The sequence below is a fragment of the Panulirus ornatus genome, chromosome 3 (assembly GCF_036320965.1).
Source record: "Panulirus ornatus isolate Po-2019 chromosome 3, ASM3632096v1, whole genome shotgun sequence".
NCBI classification, from domain to species: domain Eukaryota; kingdom Metazoa; phylum Arthropoda; class Malacostraca; order Decapoda; family Palinuridae; genus Panulirus; species Panulirus ornatus.
Window position 1 is genome coordinate 45582324 of NC_092226.1, and position 14112 is coordinate 45596435.

Genomic DNA, 14112 nt, shown 5'->3' on the forward strand with positions numbered 1-14112 from the left:
AAAAAATGTTAACATAAGTGAAACAAACGAAAGAAATGATGGGATAGATTTCCTACTTATGAGTATCTTTTGATATTATTTTAACATAAGAGATGACAGGCATGTAATATTCATTTGTAGCTTACTTGTTGCACAGGACTGCTGTTCTCAGCAGCTACTCACATTGTTTAGATATCTATCTTGAGTTCATCTCACACTGGTTCTAGTGATTTATTTAGTCCTGCTTCAAAGGTTTTAGTGCTCATTTTTATAGATATCATATTTTGTTAGGCAAAGCATAAACATGCCTTTCCTCCTTTCATGCTAGACTCTCAAGCACTTGTATTTGGCAGAGTTCGATGCTGTTAAGAATCTCACCATGCCTCATGTAACATTAAGAATTAGATGATAATCCAGGGAAACAAATACTGATACTGAACTTTTCTCAAAAGCAGAAGACAGAATTCATTACTGAGACTGTTACTACTGTGGCTGTTATTAGAACCACATAGCATTTTATCATATGAAAGTAAATATATAGTATTTGTTTTTGAAAATACTAAAGGGATCTTCCCCCATTTGTTCTCATAAAGTGGACTCTAACTGTAGATACCAAATGTAAACATGTTTCTGTTGCCTAACATGCTTATATGGTATGTAAGATTTCACACTTTCATAAGGGACATACTCTTATCATACGATTCTTTATTTTACATGTCAAGTAAGAAATCTTAATATCTGTTTAGTGTTAAAATAGAGATTGCTAGGTTTTTGTGAACTGACTTGTAGTTTCATGTGGTAGCATTATCAAGATAAAAAAAACAAGATTAGTTGAGGAGTATGACATGAGTTACTGACTCAATGCACACCATAGTGAATAGTATCTTTTCACTTTGTATGGTGCAGGTGATGGACTTATCAAGCATTGTCTGGAACACATGGATCTTGGGATCATTTCTTGCTTGAAGAAGGGGAAACTGGATTTTCTATAGCCTTAATAGAAAGGGGATTGAGAAAGTATGATATAGGTTCCTGGAAATAGGTTATTATATATGAATTATGTTATACTTGGCACAGTAAGGGTGAGAAGGGAATGACTAACTCACAGAAGATACCAAATATGGTACAGTGATATTTTTCCTTTACTGTGGATCATCCTTCTGTAAATGTAAAGAAAAATTGAGTGATTAATGGGAGGATTAGGCTGATAATGTTCTGGGAAAAAGATTGAAAGCTGTTTAACTTTGAAAATATTGAAAAGTGCTCTTTGTTGCTTAAAGACAACTGGGCCAGCCATTAACTGACCTGCAAGATTCTCTACAAATATTTTTTCAGTATTAGGGTTTTACTGTACAAAAATATTTGAACACCCTTAAAGCTTAGGAAGGAAACAGAGCATACCATAGTCTCTGTGTGACCCAAAGCATCAGGGATTATTGTTATAAAAGGCTAAGCTGGACTAGATCCTTAATCATTAGAGAGGAAAAGACCCAAATCTTTGGTTAGGAAATTATGTGAAGCAGATTATGTAGGTTTTTCATTTGAATTAGAGTAGACTAGAGGACAGGGATGAAACAGCTGGGGCCTCTATTGGTGAGAAGTTTATGATAATGATACCAAACAGAATGAAAAGATGAATGGATGAAGAAATCAGAAACAGAGGAATATCATCAGAGATCATTTAAAGTGTTGAATAGTTGAACAGATTTTGAAGCAGAAGATTATTTTCAGAGAACATGATAACAAAATATGAGTGGTTAAAAGGAACTGAAAACAACCCAGGAATATGGGCACTCATGGATAAATATGTCAAAGTGTGAATGAAGGTTGGCCTTCTCTGAGAGAGCAAGTGATAGATCACTCCAAAGACTTGCTTATTACACGAAAGATCACAAACAGAATGAAGAAAATAGAAGGAAAAAAAAATAGACGGTGGCATTAGAGCTTTGGAAAAACCTAGAGTGGAAACTGAAGCAAACGAACAGAGATCTAGGGATATTGAAACAGGACATAGGAAATCTCTAAGTAAAGCAATAGAGAGGCTTTTGTACTCTTTTGAGATAGATGTGTGATTGAAGGTTTGATGAGGTACAGAGTGTTCAGAATCAGTGCATAAAGGCAAAAATCCAGGTATTAGAAGGGACTTCTTACTTAGAGTTGAATGAATTAATGCTGCAGGACTTAGTTTGCAAGATAGCTGCACCAAAACTGAGAGAGCTAGAGAAACAGGAAGTAAACAGACTTCAGTCATTGATAAGTTTAGGACTGGAAGAAGACCATATTTCAGCAAATGGAGGAAGGGCAGTGAAGAGAGAAATACAGATTGTAAAACAACTGCACGCCAAAGACACCATATGTTATTTCTTAGATTTAACAAAAAAAGAGACTTGAAAGATTTAGTCAAGATGTAGTGTGTTTTGGTCGGGGTGGTGTGCGAAGTGAGAGGGTCAGGGAGACTGGTTTGGTTAAGAGAGAAGAGGTAGTGAAAGCTTTGCTGAAGATGAAATCCAGCAAGGCAGTGGGTTAGGATGATATTGCAAAGGGGGTGACTGTTGTTGATTGGCTGATAAGGATATTCACTGTATTATGGACCATGGTGAAATGCCTGAGGATCTGCAGAATGTGTGCATGGTTCCATTGTACAAAGGCAAAGGGGATAAAGGTGAATGATCAAACTACAGAGGGATAAGTTTGTTGTGTATTCCTTGGTAATTGTATGGGAGGGTATTGATTGAGAGGGTGAAGGCATGTACAGAGCATCAGATTAGGGAAGAGCAGTGTCGTTTCAGAAGTAGTAGAGGATGTGTGGATCAGGTGTTTGCTTTGAAAAATGTGTATAAGAAATACTTAGAAGAACAGAGGGATTTGTGGATCTGGAGAAGGCATATGATAGGGTTGGTAGAAATGCTTTGTGGAAGGTCTTAAGGGTATATGGTGTGGGAGGTAAGTTGCTAGAGGCAGTGAAAAGTTTTTACCAAGTATGTAAGGCATGTTTACAAGTAGGAAGAGAGGAGAGTGATTGATTCACAGTGAATGTTGGCCTGTAGCAGGGGTGTGTGATGTCTCCATGGTTGTTTAATTTGTTTATGGATGGGGTTGTTAGGGAGGTAAATGCAAGAATTTTGGAGAGAGGGCCTGGGAAGTGAGTCAGTTGTTGTTCACCAATGATACAGCTCTAGTGGCTGATTCGAGTGAGAAACTGCAGAAGTTGGTGACTGAGTCTGAAAAAGTGTGTGAAAGGAGAAAGTTGAGAGTAAATGTGAATAAGAGTCAAGGTTATTAGATTCAGTAGGGTTGAGGGAGATATTAATTGGGATGTAAGTTTGAATGGAGAAAAATAGGAAGTGAAGTGTTTCAGATATCTGGAAGTGGACTTAGCAGTGAGTGGAATTGTAGAAGCAGAAGTAATTCACAGGGTGAGGAAGGTGATGAAGATTCTAGGAGCAATGAAGAATGTGTGGAAGGAGAGAACGTTATCTCGGAGAGCAGAAGTGGGTATGTTTGAAGGAATGTTAGTTCCAGCAATGTTATATGGTTGCAAGGCATGGGCTGTAGATAGGAGGATTGTTCAGAGGAGGGTGGATGTGTTGGAGATTAAAAGTTTGAGGACAGTATGTGGTGTGAGGTGGTTTGATCAAGTAAGTAATGAAAGGGTAAGAGAGATGTATGGAAATAAAAACAGTGTGGAGGAGAAAGCAGAAGAGGGTGTGTTGAAATGGTTTGGACATATGGAGGGAATGAGTGAGGAAAGATGACAAAGAGGATATATGTGTCAGAGGTGGAGGGAAGAAGAAGTGGGAGACCAAATTGGAGGTGGAAGGGTAGAATGAAAAAGATTTTAAGCGATTGAGGCCTGAACATACGGGAGGGGAAGAGGCGTACAAGGATAGAATGAACTGGAATGATGTGGTGTACCAGGGTTAATGTGCTGTCAGTGGACTGAATTAGGGCATGTGAAGGTCTGTGGGGCCTGGATGTGGATAGGGAGCTGTGGTTTCCGTGCATTACATATGACAACTAGAGACTGAGTGTGAACAAATGTAGCCTTTTTTGTCTGTTTTCCTGGCGCTACCTCACTGAAGTGGGGGGTAGCAGTGCTGTTTCCTGTAGGGCATAGTAGCACTGGGAATGGATGAAGGCAGGCAAGTAAGAATATGCATGTCTGTATATGTATATTCATACATATGTTGATATGTGTATGTACTTGTATGGGCATTTAGGCATTTATGTACATATATGTGTATATGAGTGGATGGGCCATTTTTCGTCTGTTTCTTGGTGCTACCTCACTAATGCGGGAAACAGCAATTAAGTATGGTAAGAAAGCAAGTAGTAATAATTACACTTTGTATGGAGATGTGTAGCCAGGAGGTACTCAAGCAGGCCAAGAAACATGCTAAAGATTAAGTGGGGTGCTCATCAGAGATGATAGGAGAAAGGAGGGATGAGGGGAAATAAGTACTGCTGTCTTAAGGCAGGAAATGTGGTTGAGGAGCTTCAAAAGAGGCTAGGCATTAGATTAAACTTGCTACTAGTACAAAGGGGCTTGTTATATTAACTGATGCTATTATGAAATTGAAAATGATTTATACAAACCTAGGGGGGTTTGTAGTGAAATTAAGAAGAGGTGGAATTTAGGGAATGAAGTGAAAAGTCACATAGGTAATGTAGATGAAACTTACTCCAAAGACTAAGTCTGACTTAATCTTCTGGGAGGAATGCATGATAGCTTGGAGGAAAAGAGGAGACAAGAAGGACAGATGAAGAACAACAGAAAGTTTCAAGAAACACAAGTGAATAGTCTATTTGAAAACAATACATCATGGGGAAAAGTAATTGTTGGAAAGACTTACATTGTAGTACTACTACTTTACAATCATCCAAAGAGTTTGAATGAACTAGGACTGGTTTTTAACCATAGCAGTGAAGGCACAGTCAGAATGGTGCAGGAAACAGTGAAATATACATTTTACGTGGGTGCTGAAATTCTAATAATAGGGATTCTTTGATTATGGAGTAGACTTAGAGCATTTAGATTCTCATGCAAACTTGAGTTTGAAGATTTTTTTCATACATGTGCCATTTCCCATGGCAGTGAGGTAGTGTTAAGAACAGAGGAATGAACCTAAGAGGGAAATTCTCTGTTCCAAAAGAAGGAAGACAAACAGGAGATATAGTCATGAATATTACATGGAGCTAAGCAGTTGCAGTAACATAAATTGAGAAAAGGAATACCTTATCCTCAAGGTCAAGAAATTTGTTTTTAAAGTTCAGGTAGATTTATGATATAGAATTAGAACAAGCATACCTTGAAAGTAAATAGAAAGGGAAGGTTACAAAAGAGTAAGGTATGGTTTAATGAAATATGTCAAAAAGCAAAATTGCATAAGGATATATTAAAGAGAAGACATAGATGGCACAACAAGCAACTAGCATGTGAAAGGTATTGGAAAGTGAGGATGAGCATAATAAGATAATGAAGGAGGAGGAGAAAATAGTTGAAAAACATAATTGATAAGTAAGAGAAAAATTTGAAACTATTCATAAATTCATTAGAAGTAAACCCTTGGCTAAAAAGCAGCTAATCAGCTAAGTCAGAGAGAAGAGATGTTGAAGATGATAAGAAGATATGCAGGGAACTGAATGATAAGTTCAAAAGTGTATTTACATTAGAGTACACTATAACAATAACACATGAGATGAGATTGGTATGAGGACTTGAAAATCATGGAAATTGTTAGAAAAGATCAAGTAGACTCATAGTAGACTATCAAAGGGTTGTGATCCATATAAGGAGCTTGCTCCTGATGAAGTCTCTCCATATGTTTTAAAGTAATATGAAAAAACACTTGACAGGTTGTTTGAAATATTGTATAAAAAGGCTTGAAGAGGGAGTGGAAGAGAGCAAGTGTTGTACCTGTCATTAAGAGAGATCAGAAAATTGCTCTGAACTTCAAGTGTGGTCAGTAAAACACTGAATGATTAATGAGAAATTAGATGGATGAATGCTTGAAAAAGATAGTTAAAGATGCAAACTACATAATTGTAGGTATTAGAATTCTATGCAATTACATTGGTAAGATCTTTGTCAAGCTTTTTATCCATGCCTATATCTTCATGAAGCTATTTACATATCTAACATAGATTAATTTGTGCTTCTGAAGCTTGTTTATCTCTTTTAGACGAACACTAATAACTAACAGAGAAGGTTCAAAGGATTGCAACAAAGGTGGTAGTGGAAAGGAAAGACCTGAGTTACAAGAAAAGGCTTTTAGCCATAAATATGTCCACCCAGGAAAGAAGAATAACAGAAGACTTCATCACAGCCTTCAAGTTTCATGAACTTCTTTCATAGTTTGACAGTGAACACTTTTTCAAAAGATCCCAATATAGAGCAACCAGATGCAAAACAGTATGATTATAATATCAGAGTAGTGAATGAATGAAGTAAGCAAAATGATAAAGTTGTGAATGTAGATGTTATACAGAAGTTGAAAAGGTTTTAGTTATGAGGTTAAAAGATGTGGCTTCATGAAAGAAGAACTCCCCCATGTATTGTACCTGAGTAATTATAGGGAAGGGAAATGTGCTGAAGGCGCACATGGGGAAAGGATGAACTGTGAGTAACCATCTATAAAGAGAAGCAATAGGGAGAAACATACTGCTGGATCATATTTGATGTATTCTAAGATTTTTGGGACTATCATATAAACAAAAGCTTTGCTAATTTCTTGTAAATTTATTGGTGTTAAGCAGGAAGTAAACTATTTGAAGATTAAGGGAAAAGCTCCCAAAGTGCTTGCATATTTTCTTCCATATAGGCTGTAGGAATGAAACAAATACTCAGAAACAGTATTCAGAAAACATATCATACATGTTATATGTTTTTGAAAAGTGGATATTAGATATAAAACAATTATATATTGTAAATTTATAATATATTATACATTTTGTGTAAATTCTACAAATTATCAACATATATTAATACAGAAAAGACACAGGAAATGAGCATATTTCATGTGTCACTGGTAAAGAAAGAATGCATGGGTTGTGCTTAATGTGGTTTATCAACCAGGTTAGCTTTGTATGTTAAACGGTTTGGGACTAGAAATGTGAGTAAAGAAAGTACGATGATAAAAGTACAATAGAAGAGATGGGAGAGAGAGAGAGAGAGAGAGAGAGAGAGAGAGAGAGAGAGAGAGAGAGAGAGAGAGAGAGAGAGAATTATGTATGTAGGATTGGAAGAAGATAACATAAATTAGTCTTCTTCCCCTCCTTCTGCTAACTCTCATTCTTGCACAGAACCTATATCCTCTCTTGTTTTGAACCAGGGAAACATCTCAGTCTCATTGAACATGTGATACATCTCAGAATGGGGAAATGATAACATGGTTAGGTTTTGTTATTCTGAAATGTAGTTTTTCCTTATATCTCTTTTTGAGTATCACTTATTTCCCTCTGTTGAATTTAAAAACACCCTAACCCAGCCTTGTAAAGATAGAAACCTGTTGGGCACAACCATATACACCACTCTATCTTGGAAACCTACTATATCAACATCAAAACATTAAAAACTAGGGTTGTTTTATAGGTGCCATAATTATATTTCTTATAATTACCTATATGTGCATTACAGATAAGGAATTTTATATTGTGGAGTCACGTATCTTGAACTTTCAGTATTCTCATGCAACCTCTTAAATTTCTTTTATGCTTTCCACATTCGTTGTCTCATCACATGTTTTATTACATTTGTCCGCTACTATTATACTATAAACATACTCCATATCTTTTCTAACAAGTTTCTTGCATAATTTAATGTGATTGTGTCTAGTTCTATCCTTGTTTCTTGGGAAGAACTGTTCACTGTCTCTGTCATCAAGCTGGCTTCTCTTCTCTCATCCATGGAGGTGAAATTTAACTCAGATGTCTTAATTCTGGGACCAGCTTTGTTGCCCTCCTTAGGACCCCTTTATTAGGTCTTCATGTTTAAGTGTATATTCTCATTTTGGTCTTATAGTATGTGAGCTGCTATTTCATATCAATAGGGGTTCTATTACACTAGTGTGGAATACTGTTCACATATCTGGATTGGTTCTTTGTCCACCCCCTTTGTTCACAGGATTGGAATCAAAAGCCTTCATTGTCATTAATTCTCCAGGCATCATCTTTCTTCATCCATCCCTTTCTCTCTGCCATAGTGTTGCTGCTTTGTCTGATCTACAGGCATTATTTTGGCCACTGCTCTCGTGAGCTTTCCGCAGGCGTTCTTGCCGCTAAGACTTGGACCCAGGGCATATGTTTAGCTGCTGCTTCTCACAGTTTTAGTGTAGAGACTGGCTGCTTGAAGATTCATAGCTAAGTTGTGGAATTCCCTTCTTCCTTTTATTATTCCATCCTCCTACAACCTTTTTGCTTGTAAGATTCATGTCTGCAAAGACCTGCAGAGCACTGATCATATTCAACATTTTTTTCTTGTACTATTTAACCTTTCACTCAAGATTACCTTGATTAAGGCATGTTTTGTCCATGCCACCCAAGATTACCTTGATTAAGGCTTGTTTTATTCATGCCTTGTTGGTCACAACAAAAAAAAAGAGCAATAAAGCTCTGAAAGATGGGAAAGGCTTGGGGTAAATCTGGAAAGTGTTGATGGAATCATGGAAAAATGGTCAGGTACATGGTGAGAGGACTGATATAGTACTTATTCTACTTATATAAAGGAAAGGGGAGTAAAAGTCAGTGTGGAAATTATTGAGGAATAAATCTAATTAGCATAATTGGTAAGTTGTGTGAGTGTGTAGTGATTGTGTTTGAAGAATTAGTAAACTGCATTATGGTAAGGAACAAGATAGGCTTATGAAGGGCAGTGGTTGTGTACATAAGATAAAGATAGGCTTATGAAGGGCAGTGGTTGTGTACATAAGATAGGCTTATGAAGGGCAATAGTTGTGCACATAAGATAGGATTATGAAGGCAAGGCTTATTAAGGGCAATAGTTGTGTACATAAGATAGGATTATGAAGGGCAATGGTTGTGTACATAAGATAGGCTTATGAAGGGCAATGGTTGTATACATCAGGTTTATGCATTTAGACAAGTAGTAGAGATAGATTTAAAGAAAAAAGGTAAATGCAACAATTGTATATTTAGAGATGGCATATTTCTGGTATGGGAGTTGTGCTGCTAATCTTAGTACATTCATGAGCTGCCTGGGGTTGAGCTGGCGTGAGTCTGAAGCCTAGCTGCAGCAGTTGGTCCACAGTCAACCCAGTTGTTTGTCCACAGTCAACCCAATTGTTTGTCCTCCCCTTGGGGCTGGTCAATAAAATGGGTACCTAGCTTATGCTCTGGATATCATCTATCACTATAACACTACAAACATATCCCAGTACCCTTCATGTCCATGCTGCAGCTACCATAAAAAGACACTGAGCACATACTACTCAGTTGCCCTGCACCCTACACATAGATGCTTAATGAACATTAAAACACTTTATAACTTGTAGTCCTAACTGGTGGATATGGCCAGCTTACTGAGTGCTGCAGGAGCATGATATGAACAGAAGGGACTCCTGGGGTAGGAAGTAAGTACACCCATCCCTTGCTTTGTACTGGGATTCTGTTCTGCAAAAACCTCGCACAAAGAGAAATTGCATATAGCGAACCAGTAAACACACAAAAAAATGGGATGTGTGGTACAGATTTGTGGTCAGAACTGGTAGATTCTCCCAGTCCCTTCAAATTATATAGCATCTGATGTCAAATAAGCTTATTTAGCCATCCTTTACTTGCTTGCAATGACTGTGGCTTGGCTACTTTGTCTTCTTTACAAATATGCTCATAAATATTCAGAGCTGAAGGTTACCAAGGCTGCTTTTCTTCTTCAACTGATGCATTTTTCCAACTGCATAAATGGATTTCTAACCCTTTTGGTTACCGTGGCAGACACTGGAGTAAAAGGGACCACAGCAGTTCGAAATTTCTTAGCAGTGTTCCTTATGTTGCGGATTGTAGATTCACCTAGGTTGTAAGCAAGCACAAGTGCTGATGCTCCCTCACCAACATCAGTGTGTCACAAGACTTCTAACTTTGTTTCTATGTTCAGAGAGGTTCTCTTCTATTTCACTCTTGGTTCTTGGGTAGATGTTGTTGGATATTTGGATCCCCTATTAACAAACACAAATACATTGGATTGCAAAAAATCACATTAGAAGGTATACCCAATTCGCACAAATAGCACAGACTCACACATGATGGTGGTAACAGCAAGACTGACCTGCTGATGGGAACTTGGTGTGCTTCACCCAGGACCAATGCTTACCCCACCCACCAAGGCTTGCTGAAGTTTGGTGCATGTTTTACCACACTGATGCTTCCTCATCAGCATCAGCACTCCATAAGATTTCTAGCCTTGTTTATGAGGTCAGAGAGGCTCTTTCCCACATAACTGCTGGTTCTGGAGAAGCAGAAGATGTTACTGGATGTGTGGATGCCACATTAACAAACACAAACATAATGGGTTTCAGGAAAATCACAATAGCAGATATATTCAAATTGCACAAGTAGGATAATTCCACACGTAATGGTGATAACTGTAAGACTGACCTGCTACTGGGAACGTGGTTTGCCTCACTCAGGACCCACGCTTACTGTACCTGCCAACCCTCACTGAAGTTTTGGTGCACTTTCCACTGCATACACCTGCATAGTAGCAAATTTTGATCACATAGAAGGAGGAACTGATAGAATAAGAGAAGTAGTTTCCTTGCATAATGGTGAAATCACATGAATTGATTCTGCATAAAGTATTACTGGGTATATAGGTGTTACTGGGCTCTGCCTGCAAGAGGTTGCTCTGCCAGTGAAAACTAACCTTTTAAGGAGGTTGTATTATTGGAAGTACTGTCTTGAAAAAGAACACTTCAGTTCTACAGTTTAGTCTCTTCCTACATGACCTTCCATTACCTAAGGCAAGCCTCGTCATAGAGGTCTTATCTTAAGCAGACAACCTCACAATTACATCACAACGCCATAGTAGACATGTAGCACAACTTACACAACTGTAACAGTGGCTCATTATGAACAGAATGTATGCCTGTCTATAGAAGTCATTAGTCATTCTTTAACCCCAGATGGACATGAAATCAGCTCACACCCTCCAGTCACTTTGAATGGACAGTTATTCTAGGCATTACATACAGCAAACATGACATTCATTTCCCACATCTGTAACATCAACACAAAAGCATCACACAGAATGAAAGTCCCCAGAATACTAACTCGTGTCAGATTTGTTCAAGAAAAAGAATCCCTCAATATCCTCTGTAAAGAACTCTTCCTCTTAACATAAATTGCTTCACCTGCCTGGTCTTTCCTTTTTCTTACAAGCAAATATAACAAAGCTGCAAACCACACAAAATAGGGCACTCAGAGCACTCACAGACTGTTTAGCAATGATAGACACACAACACCTTCATGATGAAATGAATATCCTCCTGATACTGTCCCTCCTTAACATGTTCAGCTCTCAGCTCTGTGCAACAGCATAGACCTCTCCCTCCATTACAACTCTTTAACTAACTACCAACCCCCGAATCAAATTAAAAAGCTTACCTCTGCCTTATATGCATTTCCTCCTCTCACAGGTACACCCATCCCAACAAATATAACACAGAAAGCTTAGACATGCTGAAATAATTGGACAAGCACTAAACAGCCAACCTCCCAGCACAGTCTTAAAGTCCAGCCCTTCAGAAACCACACTTCCCAGCCAAACATGAGTCACACTTTCCCATCTTTACTCTGGACATCACCATCATTCCAACACAACACATACCATTTCAACATTACCTTTGACCCTTCATGCCCATGATGCAACTCCCATAAACAAGACAACAATTGCTTTGTACTCTCTACTTACAGATGCTCACACACCATTACAACACTTCATGACCTAGATCATGCAGTCTCACTTTTCTTCATATGCAGCCAAGTCAACAAAAAACACGTACTGTGTACAAGGGTTCATAAAGAAATATACCAAAAATTTTCCCTAAAAGCTACACACCTCATAATTCAGAGAAACCGCTCACCATCAACAGGAAACAAATCCACTGTAAATAACATCACCTTGAGCCTAATCACTGAAAGACAGTCTGAAAACTGGCACTTGTTCCTCAGCATAAAGAACCACAAGGCTCATAGCTTCCAACTCTGGTGCAAATTAAAGATCCACTCTTATTGCAAAACTTCAATTCCCATTTATGAAACACTCTTGACCCATTCCAGGGAAATTCCTTCTTCCAGAAACAATTATATGTACTCATTAGGCACTACTCAGTATTTAGTAACAAACCAGCCTCATCCCAAAATAGGAAAGTTATAAAAAAAAAACCCTCAAAATCCACTTGTTACTCCAACTGTAAGTAAAACTCTAAAAGAATTGTACCCCTCCTGAACCTATCAACAGATCAGACATTTACATAAAACACCTTGGCCCACTTCCAGTCCAAGTACATACAGATATATTCAACCACCCTTGGCTACACAACAAAATTCCTAACATCTGGCACCTTGTCATCATAATACCTACCAGTCCTAAAGCCTTCCAAACCACCCATCTCCCCTCACCCTGCTGCCTAGTATTAGTTCTATCCTCAGTATCCAAACTGTAATAGAAATACAAAACACAGTCAAACAAAACATCCCACTCTCACCCACCCATCGTAGCTTCAGACCCAGACATTCTAACACCGTGTTATACTTTGACCTCATACAATGTAACAGATATATTCAACCAGCTACAACCCCTGTCCTGCACAAAACTAGTGCCAAGAGACATCAGCGGAACATATGATAATTTTTCCCAACTCATCCTTACTCAAAGATGCCTGACACCACCCTCCACAAGTGACAAAAAGTGGTTGGTCTGTTAGTTAGCCAGCAACCATGCCACAGTCATCCACATTGGTGTCACCTCAAAAACACATTAACTCCACTATGGAGTTCCCCATAGAGCAATCTTTTTTCAGATTTGCATCAGTCTCTTCCTACACAACATCCCAGTACTTCAGGCACACGTCAGCATGAAGATCCCTTCATATGTGGATGACCTCACATCACAACACCCTAACACCACTGGAGCAGTATGAAACATGCAACACTACATTACACATTTGGAATAATGGCTCACCAAGAACAGGATGTATGTATCCCCAGAAGTCTTCAATCATTCTTTTAACCCCGGTTCATATCCCCCAGTCACATCTTAAATGAACAGTCATTCCCGCTGAACAAAACAACCATTCTAGACATCACATACAGCATACATATGACATTCACTCTCTGCACCAATAACATCAGCACAAAAGCAACACACAAGTTAGGTGCCCTCAGAGCTCTAATTGGCACTAGATTTGGGCAAGAAAAAGGAATCCCTCAAGATCTTATACAAGCAATTCATCCACTCCATTTCAAAATATGCCTGACATGGCTGGTCTTCAACCCTTTTTAAAGCAAATATATCAAAACTGCCAACCATATGAAATAGTGTGCTCAGAACAATTACTGGATGCTGAAAAACCACAAATACTCAACACCAACACAGTGAATAAAAGAACCTTCCATTACAGTCCCACCTTAATATGGTTGGCACTTAGTTCTTTGTAATAGCACTAGACCCCTCCCAACCAAAATTCTATAACTAACCAGCAACCTCCAAATAAAAGTGGAAAGCTTCCTCCTGCCTTATACTTCAGTGACCTCAATTCACAGGTCTCCCCACTCCCAACAAATATAATGTTGACACAATACATGCACACTGAAATAACCGAACCTGCACTTATCACCTAACCTCCCAACCCACCAGACATACACCCATCGGAAACCACACTCCCCACACACACACACACACACACACACACACACACACACACACACACACACACACACACATACACACACATGTGTGGGTGGTCCTCTATGGTGTAGTGGTTAGTGTTACTGGCTGTCACGCATGCACACGATCAAACTGGTTGTGACAGCTGGTCCATAGTCCACCCAGTTGTTCATCTTTCCCCACATTTGTTTGAATGATAGAGGAATAAGATCAAAGAGGGAAAGTGAACCATC

The 14112-nt window shown here is 38.5% G+C and overlaps 1 protein-coding gene and 1 long non-coding RNA gene across 2 annotated transcripts in view; one reads left to right on the top strand and one right to left on the bottom strand.

Moving 5' to 3' along the window:
* LOC139762511 (uncharacterized) overlaps positions 1-14112 on the top strand; it is an 854543-nt gene that overhangs the window by 689671 nt on the left and 150760 nt on the right. The gene's annotated exons all lie outside the window — the stretch shown is intronic.
* Positions 6718-14112, bottom strand: part of LOC139762518 (uncharacterized) — a 29422-nt gene continuing 22027 nt past the window's right edge. Inside the window, exons 2-3 of the long non-coding RNA XR_011715730.1 lie at positions 10588-10683; positions 6718-10438 (exon numbers count right to left, since the gene is read on the bottom strand). This is a non-coding gene — a long non-coding RNA (uncharacterized lncRNA). The remainder of the gene's footprint in view (positions 10439-10587; positions 10684-14112) is intronic.